This window comes from Balaenoptera acutorostrata, chromosome 9 (assembly GCF_949987535.1).
Source record: "Balaenoptera acutorostrata chromosome 9, mBalAcu1.1, whole genome shotgun sequence".
Lineage (NCBI taxonomy): Eukaryota > Metazoa > Chordata > Mammalia > Artiodactyla > Balaenopteridae > Balaenoptera > Balaenoptera acutorostrata.
The window spans coordinates 58,794,518-58,808,375 of NC_080072.1; the positions used below are offsets into that span (position 1 = coordinate 58,794,518).

Below are 13,858 nucleotides of genomic sequence, written 5' to 3' on the forward strand. Positions count from 1 at the left end.
TCCTCAAAACTCTTCAAGCCTCTATTTTCTTTATTATAAATATTATTGTAATAATAGTATCTATCTCACAGGGCTGTTTCAAGAATTAAACAAAATAATATACATATAAAGCACTTAGCACTTTGCCCAGCACATAGTCAGCAATCAGTACAGGGAGGCATTATGAATATTGTTAATCATTCAAACATTTATTGATCCGTCGCTCTAAACCCTGTACCTTGCTAGGGGCTGGGGCTTCCAGTTTCTGCCCTCAAGAACCTCACAGTCCGGTGAGAGAGGACCACAGAAGAACCATCCATTAGGATGCCATGTGGTAAGTGCTTTATTAAATAATTACTTTTAAAAGAACTGTCACTAATAGGTGACAACCGTTTTCTGCTCACCATTGGGTGCTACGTGCTTTATAGAAACCGAGAGTATATGCTTTCTAATCCAAACACCTGGCTTCAAATCCTAGCATTATCACTGAATACTTAGGTACTCTTGGGTATGTTAACGTCTTTGAAACTTAGTTATCTCATTTGGAAAATGGGTATAAAGTTAGAAAAAATATACCCAATATCACAGTGCCTTGCACACAAGGTGCTTAACAAAATAGATGTCCCTTAAAGCAACGACTAAGGGTGTTTGGAGAACTGACAGTGGATGGCTGTTGCCCCAGCCCTGGAGCACCGCCTGAGTAAGCCTCAAGGTCAAGGCAGCACATCCACCTAGGATGCGTAGCAGGACTTTAATGTTCAGTGGCTTGTCTGGTTTGGAGCCAGTTCTGAGCCAACCAACAACTGGAGTCATAGGGACCGGAGGCTGGTCCCTGCAAAGGAGCTGCTGGCAAGAACTAGATAGAACGTTCCAGATAGGGCAGACCCTCCAGGACCAACCAAGGCATGGAGAAATTGAGTAGCTGGTGCAGTAAGAGGCCAAGCTAGGACTCTAATGAGCGCCTGGTATATTAATCAAGGCGGGAATACCCCCACTCAGGACCACTCTGCAGCCTGGAGCTATAGCGGCTTCTACGTAGACCACAGACACTGCACACTCAGCCCTGTGCCCGGTACCCCCGGGCTGGGTCCTGTGGAGCGAACAAGGATGATCCAGGCAGAGCTCCACTCCACACCCTAACGGAGTGCTTCACCGCTGAAAAGGAGCCGTGCAAATCAGAACACACCAGCCCCAGAACTGATCCCGTGCACAGAGAAGAACGAAATTACACAAACCCAGACCTGTTGACACAAATGAACGTTCCTGCAGTGCGGCCTGATAAGCCTGTTGCTAAGCCTACCTGGTTTCCTGTCACGGAGCACCTCGTTCTCAGCTCAGGAAAGATAATAACTCTGGGAACCAGCTTCCTTAGGAGACCTGGCAGAATGCTTTCAGTCCAGAGCAAAACCTGTCTTTCAACACAAGGTTCTCATCCTCCCGTGTCAGACAAGGGGAAACCCAATCCATGCAGGAAAGGGTTTGCACACACGCACACACAGCCCTGCTGGGTGTCAGTGGCTGTAAGTGACCCTCAGGGAAAGGAAGGAGCCCTGGATCTCTGGGCTCAGAGTACCTCCTAAACAAAGACTCTAAAGTTTCCTGCTGGGACAGGGCGAGACACAGGACGCTCAGATTCCAGGCGTACCCGCAGCTATCATCTGTCAGTCCTGACACCAGCCCTGTCTGTGTCGAGGTCCAAGCAGAGAGATCAGAAAGCGCGGGGTAGGGGCAGGGGCTGGGGAGGGCAAGAAAGGGGAGAAAGGGCTTTGGAGAGACCAATATGAATAGTAGGAGTTTTTATCTGACCCCAAAGAACAGGGCAAGGGAGAGCTGTGTGATCTAAGCCAGGATGAAAGAATGGCTGGCCTCCCCTTGTAATCAAAGAGCTTAATGATGCTTATTAAAAGCCCATTTCTGGGTCCTGTTGAAAAATTTTACCCGTTAAGTGTTTTCTTTTTTTCATGAGAATTGCTTCCTAGAGATTAAACACACACACACACACACACACACACACACACACACACACACACTCCTTACAAACCCCACTCCCCACCCAGGCACACACATTCTCCACAAATCCTGCACATCCCAGATATCACACATATGCTAGTCATCTTCATTAAAGATGGCCACAATTCACAACGTACACACGCACAGTAAAACAGAGAAACCAGGCCCGGTCCCTGCGGTGATTCATGCACCCTTTGAAAATTCCAGACTTGGAGAGAGCCCAAGAGCTTCCTGCTCAAGAAGTTGTCATCCCACAAACAAACAGCACAGCCTCTAACCCACATCATTCTCCATGTCTTGCCTGAGGCCAGGCAACTCTGCAAAAGCAGAAGCTCCCGGGATCATTAAGCTTTGGTGGAAAGCGACAGTGTTCAGTAGGGTCACTGCAGAAGAGGGGGGGCTGTGCCCCTCTGGCCCGTGGAGGGCTTTCTCGGATATGCTGAATCGCAGCCACCTGAAGGAGGTGGCCCTGGGCCTGCGGCATGTTTTCCTCTGGTTATCGGCTTACCCAGAGCCCAAGGCTGCCTTCACTCTCAGGCACAGAAGACATTGCTTTCTGGAATAATCAGTCAGACACAGGAAAGTACTCCTTGCAGAAAAGTATCTCTGCACCAGCGTGGGTTTCCTCTGGGTGCTGACGTGCCCAACATTTTACTCACTCCTAAGGGGCAGGGTACAAAAACGCCCGTTCAAATGCCAAAACCATCGGTGGGACAGTGTGCTGTTATCAAAAACAAATGCTTAGGAGCTAGTAAATCTGGTTTCAAGGGCAGCTCTAACCCTTACTCACTCAATGGCCTCAGCCAACTCTCTAAGCCATAGTTTTCTCCTCTGCAAAATGGTAATAACAACTTCTTTCCATCTTACGGAGTTTCGGGGAAGATCACAAAATGCCCTAGAGAGTGTAAACTCCAAAGCAGATGTTAGAAATTCTCATGATGAGACAGTAATGAGGAAATGGAGGAGCTCATAAATTGGGCTGTGAGTGCCTCCCGGGCAAAGCTTATGCTGTGTTTATCTTGTCATCCTCAGTGCCTGGCACAGAGGTCAGCACCACATATTCTGGGGAAAAACAGTTTGAAAGAAAGAATGAAAAGTGAGTGAATCCCTGAGTTAAGTGGTTTGTTCAAGGTCACAGAGCAGCTCACTGTGGGACAGGAACCCAGATCTTCTAACACCCGTAGTCCAGGACTCTCTGTTCTAGATGAACCAAACTCTTGGGTCTGTTGAAGACAAGGCAGTGATATCCCATTAGCCACAGCACGGGTCCGGTTTGCTTAAGAGGCCTTCACAAACCCACCTGTTAAACATTCCAACTCAACAGCGGGAACAAACAGAAACCACAAGTGCAAATAATACCCAAACGCCTCTGACCAACTCATCCTATTTCCTGACTTCAATTGCGCAAAGCAGAAAAATCGCAAGATTGGGGAGATGGGGCTTCAGAGACTGAATCACAGAGACTAGACATAGATCTTATTTCAGGCTCACTTTCAGCATTATCACTTACCTACTGACCAAGTGTCCGAGAGATCACTAGCCCTCTCTGATTCTCAGTTTTTCCATCTGCAAAACAAGAAGACGATCACAATTAATCCCTTGAGACCACTGGACTAAAAGGCGTCATAAGTTTTATGCCCAATATTGGCTACCAACCGCTTATGATCCCATGTAACTGGGGAAGTTGCTAATGATTAGGGGCTGGAAGAGAATTACTTCAAAAATGAAGTGTGATAGTCAAAAATGAAGCATGACAATTAAAATAGTTACATGCCAAGAAGGGCACCAACGGCACCCATCTCTCAGTACAGAAAATTCAGCTTTCCAATCATTTTGGCAACTTATTTTTATTTTTCATAGATGTCAACATGCAAGCAATCATTAATTACCAGGAGACACAGAGCAAAGAAATATGCTACGACATCAATATACTCACTTCTGACATTTGGGGGTATTTTTCCAATTTCTTTCCTTCTCTACATAGAGTTTACCGTTTTGCAGAGTAGGGGCTATGAAGATGTACTACACTGGAAAGTACCCCTCAGATCACGACTACCCCCTCCACACCCCCATGATTGTTGCCTGTGTAATTAACTCATTTTCATTCCCACGCCTTTTGTCAGTTTCCCCAAGACCTTTCAGGCCTGTGGTCAAGTCTCTGCTGGGCACTGCGCACACCTGAGCCCAGTGGAGTGAGGAGAACATGACTCTAGGAGCCCTCCGCTGGTCTTTACCCAATCAGGGTTCTGTTACCTCATCTGGAAAGTGAGGAAACTGGCCTGGCCAATCTCAGAGATCACTTTCAACTTCGAAAGGTGAGGCCAAGGAAAAAGGAAGGAAACAGAGATTTGAGTTCCTATTATGTGACAGCTACTGAGCCGATAATACCTATGGATATTATCTCATGATCCTCATAACCACCTTGGGAGATGTTACAGGCGAGAGAATGGTAACTCAGTGAGGTTTGGCCATCTAGCCAATGTCCACTGCAGTCATGTCGGTACCACGTTCACGATTTTCGCCGTATCGATGTCTCACTGCTATTACCATTTACTAATTTTTCCAAATCAATTCACATATTTTACTTAACTCTAATTCTAATGGATTTTAAAAAAACGTTTCTCACACTACTATATATAAAATAGATAACTAATAAGGACCTACTGTATAGCACAGGGGAACTCTACTCAATACTCTGTAATGACCTATATGGGAAAAGGTCATTTGCATATGTATAACTGATTCACTTTGCTGTACAGCAGAAACTAACACAACATGGTAAATCAACTATACTCCAATAGAAGTTTTTTAAAAGTTTCTGCAGTTCATTATTTCTTCCTCCTTTCTCTGTATCCCAATGAAAGACCGCCTTTCAACTAACATGGATTCTATAATTGCAAAATGGTTGCTATTTAACGGAATTTTTAATCACAATCATTTTTTGTAAAAATATCTATGAAGTCATAGGTTTGATGTGCTATTCATATACTTTTTCCAATACTCATTAAAATAAATGACGTTTGAAATGTAAAATGCTCATCCATTTCTACCCTCCTCTCAGCAGTGCCCCTGCTTTACCTTGGGAAAGCTGGTTTAAGTTCCCTCACTTTGCTGCAGCCAGACCTTGGAATCTAAGTCTGTCCTATTTCAAAGCTGAAACTGCAAGAACACCTGATGCTTATTATGTGTCAGGAAAGTTGCCAGAGGTCACACAGCTAGTAACTGAAGGACTTGGGACTGGGGTCCCCACTGGCCTACTTCTGACCCTGTGCTCTGTGAGTGTATTAAGTTTCGCCTCTGGCCTTCCTCAGACCCCAAATTTTCAATTCCATGTCATAAGGCCACCAATTAAGTTCTGTTTGCAAATCAAGGCAGAGTCACGCCGTTCTGTTAGGTCACCAGTTTTTCCACAAAGTCACTATATCTAACAATGCATATTTAAATTCCCCAAAGGGCACTTTGGTGGGCAGCTGCATAATTTCTAAAAACAAGTTTAGGAAATGTGAAGTGAAAGCGACTCCTTATTCAAAGATCCAAGATAGTAACCAAGAAAATAGAAAGAGCTGATAACATAATATCTAGGAATGCCATTGCTACTGCAAATGAGTATAAGATCCAACCGAGTCAGGGGAGGGGGGAGACGGTGGCACAGTGACTGTATTGGACACTCTTTAGAGCTGTTGTTGAGTCCTTCTAGAGCTTTAAGCTTCCATTTCCTGTCATCTGGTTTAAAATTAATTGCCATGAATGTTTTATGACCAGGGAGCAAACAGACTGAAAGGTCTGCAGAACCGGATCAGTCTTTCTATCTATTTCTCTTGAATATGAGCTACAAAGCTGTGCAGAAACAGGAAAACAAACCTATCCCTGATTATTCATTCTCGGTCCAATGACACCTCTTTCGTGAAGCCTGCTCCCGCCAGCCGAGTGAGAATTAGTCACTCCCTTCCTTGGGTTTCCTCGCAGTAACACTTTAATTACAATCTCCGTTACACTGCGGTTATTGTCTTCTCATCTTTTAAAGTATCATTTTTTTGAACTATTTACCCAAATACAATAAAAAGTCACCTACCGCTAGCAATGTGATTTCCTTCTAAACCTCTTTGTATACATACCCACATATACAGACATTCACATACATACACATCCAGATACTTTACAAAATGGGACCATACTGTACACACTAATATTAATCTACTTTTTAAACGGTTACATAGATGTGTAATATATATTAATCTACTTTTTAAACGGTTACATAGATGTGTAGTTAATTCCCTACAGATGGACGTTTGGGTTGTTTGCCATTTTTCACTGGTGTAAATACTCTAATATCTTTGCACGTACATCTTTGTGTGGCTGTTGGTTAAGTACTTAGAATATATTTTTTTAACATTTAAAAAAAATTATAATTGCCACTACCCACCCCCCAACACACACAAGACCATATCACTTTCAATTTCTACCAGCAGTATAGGGGGATGCCAATTCTTTGTGCTCTCAGCAGTATTAGCCATTAGCCATTAGGTGAAGGGAGTCTAGTTATTTTAATCTGCAACTGTTGAACATCTTTTTCTGTTTCTTGGCCATTTGCACTTCTGCTTTTGGGAAGTGCAAGTTTGCTGTCCTTTCCCCATTTCTTGGTTGGTGGTAGTCTCTTTCTTGTTTGTTACATAAGAGTTTCCTAGTGTTTTGCCTTGAATGTTATGATCATTTTTTTTTAGCTTTCTTTTAGCACGTTCAATCACAGTAAATGTCACCACCACCTACTAGTTGCCCCACCAGAAGCCTAGAGGGCGGCCTTGACACCACCCTGCGCTTCACTAACCACAGCCAACCAGTCACCAGGTCCTCCTGTCTGTCCTACTTCCTAGACAGACCTTAATCGGTTCATTTTTCTTCCTCTCCAGTGCCTCCACTCTCACCAGGCCACCACCATCTCTCATCTGGACTCCTAACTGGTCTCCCCACATCCTCTACTCCACTTCTCTCCACCCAGAAGCTAGAGGGATTTAAAAAAAAAAAAATACAAATGGAATCATCCCCCCTGCCTAAAACCCTTTGACAGCTTTCTATTCCTTTGAAGGTCAAATCCAAAGTCCATAATGTGCCCTTGTGCCTTGAGAGGCTGCTTCTAGGACCCAGTTTCTGCACTGCTTGGTTTGTCAATGCATCCGTCTGCCTCCAGTCTCTGCTCTCAGCAGGCTGGCTTCCTTTTAGGTCCTCTTCTTCCCAACGCAAGGCCCTGGACATGCTGTTCCTCTGCCTGGAGAGTTGTTTGCTCTCCCCTTTGCTGCCGAATCCAAACTCATCCTGCCTCTCTCTGGGCTTAAACACCATCTCCTCAGAGAAGCCCTGAACCCCCAGACTAAGTGAGCTCCTCTGGCTATTTACTGGAGATTTCCTTTGCAGCACATCTCACAACTGTAATTAAGTACCGTCCGGCACGGTTTGTTCAGTGAGTACCACACTGCAGGCTCCGTGAGGACAGGGACGGGGACTCTTCCCAGCACCACCCACTCAGAACTCAGCACGGTACCTAGCACAGAGTAGGCACTCCACAAACACTTACTGGATTCATTTCTTTCTTAAGTTAAAATAAAATCAAATAACCTGTCTACTCCAAGCGCCAAGCAATCAACTCTAGGTTTTATGAATAAAGTAATGTGGGTATTCATACAGAAAGCAGACGATGTGAAAAACCAGGCCTGTTTTTAAAGGCACTGTCTCCAGTTGAATTAAGCCCAATCATGAAGGACTGTCTCATCTCTCTCCATGTAAACAATCTGAAGCCTTGGCTTTGGCAACCACGAGATCACTGGGGTGGAAGGATGTGGAAGTAAGGTCCACATCTTGGGCTTTTCTGTAGCTCCCTTTTTTTCTTCTCTACCTTGTGTTTTGCCCACATTCAATGCATGTCTCTTAAATGGATTTCATTTCAAGTCAAATTACATAGTAATTATGTCTAATTCACTGCCTTTTCTACTGTCTAACATTTAAAAATAAATTTGCATGATCTAGCACAACTGACTTGATGGTTTTTCCCTCTATAGATCAATACCTACGAGTACCTCCTCTTAGGTTACTTTCTGAATTAAAAACCAAAAAAAGTGTATTACAGGTCAGAGAGCCTTGGCTCTCCTGTAGCTACATCTCTGCCCTGCTCCCTAAATCTACCTTGTCCTCAGCTCAGCATTCCGTGCACTGAATTTGGTGAAACTGTACCCCCTCTCCCCTTTCCTGTAGGATCTCTGCGATGGAAGTCTGAGATCAGGCCAGGGTGTGGAGGCACCGTTTCCTTGGCTTAGTTTTGACTCTTCTCAAGTTAATCATGGAGCACAACATTGGGCATAATGATCAGTTGCATGTAAGGTGTGGATGGACTCACTTTGGTCAACTCTAGCCACTGATGTCCTGGGTGGGGTAGCTGTAGATCAAGGATTTGCTGGGGTCTATTGTGGAGCGCTCAGACGTCCATCCATTCTAAGGGAGGTACAGAAGAAGACGAGAAGCTTGTCTCCTGCCCTGGGGGAGATTGTGTTTCAGTTGGGAAGACGAGACCAAGATGCCACAGTCTCTCGGTCCTGCCAATGTCTGAAGCCCCATCCGGCCACTCCTCTAGTTGCTGCTCTAAGATTCCTTTCCTATGAACATCCCTCTATCTGAAGTGTCCTTCTCCATCTAAAGATCCAAAGAAGAGTGATTGGGACACCTACTGGCGCTCAGTAAGTCCTTGTTAAATGTTGTTCAGAAGCATTGGCTCTGGAATCAGAGTCTGGCTTTGACCTCTGGCTCTATTCCCTTCCAGCTGAGTGACCTTGGGCTGTATCCTTAACCTTCCCAAGCCTCTGTATTTTTATCTGAAATGCAGGGATAGTAAAAGGACCCACATTTTGGGTTGCTGCAATGCTCATGTGCCTATCACCTAGCAAAGGCTCAACAGATTTTTGGTGAATATTATTATTACTGCTACTATTGTAATTTTAGTTAACAGTGTAGTACTTATCATGTGCTAGACATTTTCCTAAACATTTTACAATATTAACTCATTTAATCCTCATAAACAATGCTGTGAAGTAGGAACTATTATTTTTCTCATTCAATAGACAGAAGCTTCAGTATTAAGAGGCTAATATAATTGCCCAAAGTCATACAATGAATAGTGGAGCCAGGATTTTGGACCCAGGCAGTCTGGCCTGGAAGTCATGCTCTAAACCACTAGATTATTAACCATAACAATTGTTATTTAATGAATTACCAGAATTCTTAGTTGTTACTAACTATTCATTTTTATTAACGACGGGTGCCTGCCCACTCATATAGGTCCCCAGACACCTGGGGTGACGAAGATGGGGTTTAGGTCTGGCAGCCAAGCTCACTGAGCTTCAGAAGCGTCATCCAGTCCCAGGCTGGAACCACGGACAAGAAGAGGAAACCGGGGCAGAAGCCCAGTGCTGTGTGCTGGGCCATTATAGTGGGGATGGCAGAGAACCATGGGTGCCCACAGTTAGCCCTAGGAGCTCTGGCTGCAAAAAAAGTGCACTGAACTTCCAGGCCCTACCGACGAGGAGGGCTGGGGTTGTCCCCTGAGTTTCCTACTACATCCAGATGGACTCTAGGTCCGAGTGGGTCAGGACCTGCAAGGGAAAGGACGTCAGTGACTCAGCCAAGCAGGGTTGGAGAAGGTCAGGGTCACACCACCTTTCTGGGGGGCCCTGCTGCTCCTGCTCACGAGGTCCCATTGGCCCTCGGCTCAGAGATGCTTCTTGAGCTTTAAGTATCTCCTCTTCAGATGTGGAGGCTGTTGATCTAAGCTAAGCTGGTCGTGTTGCTGCCAGACGTCTGAGCGAGGAGGAGCTCTCCCCCGAGGACCGTGGTCTGTCATTTTCAACCTCATCATGGTTGTGCGTGGATTTTTTTTTTTTTTTTTTTTTTTTTTTGCCTGTGTTGGGTCTTCACTGCTGCACGCACAGTTTCTCCAGTTGCGGTGAGCGGGGGCTACTCTTCGTTGCGGTGCGCGGGCTTCTCATGGTGGTGGCTTCTCTTGTTGTGGAGCATGGGCTCTAGGCACGCGGGCTTCAGTAGCTGCGGCACGCGGGCTTCAGTAGTTGCGGCACGCAGGCTCAGTAGTTGTGGCACGCAGGCTCAGTAGTTGTGGCACACAGGGTCAGTAGTTGTGGTGCATGGGGCTTAGTTGCTCCGTGGCATGTGGGATCTTCCCAGACCAGGGATCGAACCTGTGTCCCCTGCATTGGCAGGCGGATTCTCAACCACTGCGCCACCAGGGAAGCCCTGTCCATTGATTTTTTTCCCTGGACTTCTGCTGCTTATTAGAGCCTCAAAACATGCTCACTTTAGCTTTCTTCTGGGTATTTCAAAGTTTCTGTCCTTCCTCACTCCCTCTTGGTTAGATTTCATTTTTTGGTGGGAAATCACAAAAGGGAGGCATTTTAGGCATGAAGCAATTTGGGAGAGAAAATTGGACTCTTGCCACAGGGCCTTGGCCTACACAACCTAACAACCCACCATGGCTTGGCAGAGTCAAGAATAAAACCCTTAACTGGCCTTCCAAAGACCAGCTGTGTCCTCCTCTGGGCACCCTCACCTCAGCTGCTCCCAGCTGGGGACATGACATGAAGTTGCTTCCAGAGTGACGTGGTTTTCCGTGTTGTAGAGCAGAGATAATGATGCTTTTATTATTTGCCTAAAAATGTGGATAGTCCAATAACAATCTAAAATGTTGCATGACACGATCACTTCTTTTCAACCACGCCCACAGAACCATGGGAGAGAGCCTTTCTAATTTTTAAAAACCAAGGAAGTCAGCTCTCCTTGACACATCAACTTTTCCACCCAGCAACCTCATGCTCACCCTTTCATCAGCAAGCAATTGCTGGCTGCTTCCTCTGTGTGTCAGACCCTGACTGGAACTCGTGGCTAGGAAAACGGAGAAAGCAGGGACCTGACCCATGTTCAAATCCCAGCTCTGACTCAGACGAGCTGTGTGACACAGAGAAAGTTAATTAACCTCTCTGAGCCTCACCTTCCTCAGCAAAGGGAGATCCTTATCCCAACCTTCCACGGCTGTTGTAAGAATTCTAAGGAATGGCATTTCTCAGGCACTTAGCTGGGGCCTGCATGTCAGTCCTGAACAGTGCACATTGCTTTATAAAGTCCACTACTGGAATTTCCTGGTGGTCCAGTGGTTAGGACTCCGAGCTTTCACCGCTGAGGGCCCAGGTTCGATCCCTGGTCAGGGAACTAGGATCCCACAAGCCACGTGGCACAGCCAAAAATAAAAATAAAAAAAATAAAGTCCACTACTAATGATGGTCCACATGACGTGCTCCCTGCACTAAAAGGTACACAGTGTTACAGGGAGGATGCGGCAGTCTGTGATCCACAGGGAGATCCAGCCCGGAAGGGGTCAGTTCTACCACGGTGGGACTGGGCAAAGCAGGCTCCAAGCAAGACTTCAAGTGAGCACGATGTTTTCAAAAGAAAAAGGCCCACGGCAGGAAGTATGAAACGCAGACCTGTCCTGAGAAATGCGAGCAGCAGAAGGAACAGTGGACACTCTGACAGCATGGATTCTGTGAAGGATGCAGGGCTGGAGCCTGGAAGGCCTCCGGGGCCAGGTTCTAGCAACGGGTTCATCCATCAGAGGGTCTTAAGCTAGGCAATCAGAGGCCAGGTTTGTCCCTGAGACTAATTACTGCCTGCAGTGAGGCTGGACCGGAGGGGTGAGCCTGGGGCAGGGAGAGCCACGAAGCTGAGGCTGATCCAGGCTCAAGGGAAGGGTCCCTAACTTTGTTCAACAGGCTGCTAGTTGCCCCCGCCCAGCTCCTCATAGCAGCCTGGCTGCAATGACCCAGCTACCAGAGGCTGTGGGCACGGCTGCTCCACTGCTGCTCTGAGAAGCGTCCTTTTGGCATCCACTACAAAGCCATCTGCCTCAAACAACCTGTTCCTTTCTGATGTGGCCGGGACAGCACCTGCTCGGCTACAGGGCTGTCTCACAGCCCTTGCCTGGGGCCACTGACAGGGTGACGGGGCTGCTGCCCCAGCCTCCATCACTCAAATTAATTCAATTCCATCCAGTTGCATGATTTTGGGTGTGGACCCATGCTCAGTTGTGAGGCTCGTAGGAGGTTGTAACAGACAAGGTCATGGGCCCAAGAGGTTTATAGTCAAGGACACAGGTCTGCGCTGTAACCCAAGGCTGAGCACTGGATGTGTTCAGGGGAGGGCCGAGTGACAGTGCTGTGGGGATAAGAGAGATGGAGCCGTGAACCTTCCTTGGCAGCACCAGAAAAGCTCCATGCAAGAGGTGGCGCTTGCCTGGGCCCTGGAGACAAAGAAGGCATCTGACAGGCAAAGGGTGAGAAAAGAGCATTCCAGGCTGAGGGAGGGCACGTGAGGAGGAAGTAGCGTTGCTTTCTAGAGCTGAACCGCAGCGGGAGAAGAGGAGATGACAGGAGGCAAAGACCAGGGGGGGAGCTGAGGTCCCGCTGGGAGGGGCCTGATGTCACTTTCTACTTTCTTCCCCGAGGCACAGGAACGAGGGCCACGTAAGGAAGAGCAAAAGCAGTAGCTTTTATTAAGCACCACTCTACATCTGGCAACGTGCATTCCATTAACTCTACACAAGTCATTTGGTTTGAATGCTATAACCATCCTGGGAGGTACATATTGTCACCGTCCCCCTTTTACATGGGAAGAAACTAAGGTTGAGAGAGATTACACGACTCCCGAGGCTGCTGAGGCAGGAACAGAGCTAAATATTTGAACCTGAGCCCAGTGATCCTTCCTCTGCACACCAGCTCCCTAAATGAGGGAGACAGATGCCTGATACCTTGGCTTCAAATAGCCGAGGAGACGGGTTCATCATCACCACCACCGTCTTCCCCATCATCATCAACACCGTTGCCATGGACTCCAAATTGTATTTCATAAAGGAGAAAAGGAACCATATGTGCCTCTTTGTAATAGGATCTTATAAGATTCCGGAGCATATATGTTTAATTAAAATCATCTGCTACCAGTGACCGCCTATGGTCACGGCCGGCTTACAACTTGTGAGGTGCTTCATGATGTGTTTCTAATAACCTTTACAACCACCCTATAAAGCAGGCTTTACTTCCCGGGTCTTATAGTTGAGGGAATGGAGGCTCCGAGAGGCAAAGCAATTTGCCTCAGTTGTACAGAGTGGGAACTAGACGCACACATCTCAGTGCTCAGCCCCACCTGCCGCGTTCAAACTCAACACGTCCACGGTGCAGTCTGTACCTCCAAAGGGGCCTCTTCTGCTGGCCCATCTCAGTGAGTGATGCACTCTCCACCAGCACACGCTGGAAACCTAGGCCGCCTCTCAGTACCCCTCCCCGTTGTTTCACCCCCATATTAACCCCTCATCAAACCCCGCTGGTTCTCACTCTCCCTGTCCTATCCACTTCTCACCACCTCGGCCTCCACTACCCAAGTCCAGGCCACAGCCAGCTCTCACCTGAGCTTCTGCAATGGCCTCCCAACCAGGTTCCCAGCATCTCGCGCTCATGGAGATGCAAGCCCTTCCCCAGCTCCAGGGCCCATAGAGCCTGGCTCCTGCTGTAGTAGCTCTGCTGCCTCTGACCACACGTCCCGCCCCGCCCCTTTCACGTCCTCAAACACCACACTGTGTGGCCTGCTTCAGAGCATTTACACAGGCTGTTTCTTCCAGCTCTGCTCCCGGCTCTGCAGGCCCTGCCTTCAGATCTTAGCTCAAATGTCACTTCTTCCAGGAAGCCTTCCCAGACCCCCATCTCAATCAGTAGGTACAAACCAGGACAGTTGTGCCTGAGACGTGGAAACGCTTCCACATCAGTTGCTACGT

The 13,858-nt window shown here is 47.1% G+C and overlaps 1 protein-coding gene across 1 annotated transcript in view; it reads right to left on the minus strand.

Annotated features, from left to right (window-relative positions):
• The window catches only part of TENM4 (teneurin transmembrane protein 4), a 745,685-nt gene that overhangs the window by 591,231 nt on the left and 140,596 nt on the right, over nucleotides 1-13,858 (minus strand). The window contains exon 3 of the mRNA XM_057553431.1: nucleotides 3,500-3,555. The gene's annotated coding sequence lies outside the window, so the exon portion shown is untranslated. The remainder of the gene's footprint in view (nucleotides 1-3,499; nucleotides 3,556-13,858) is intronic.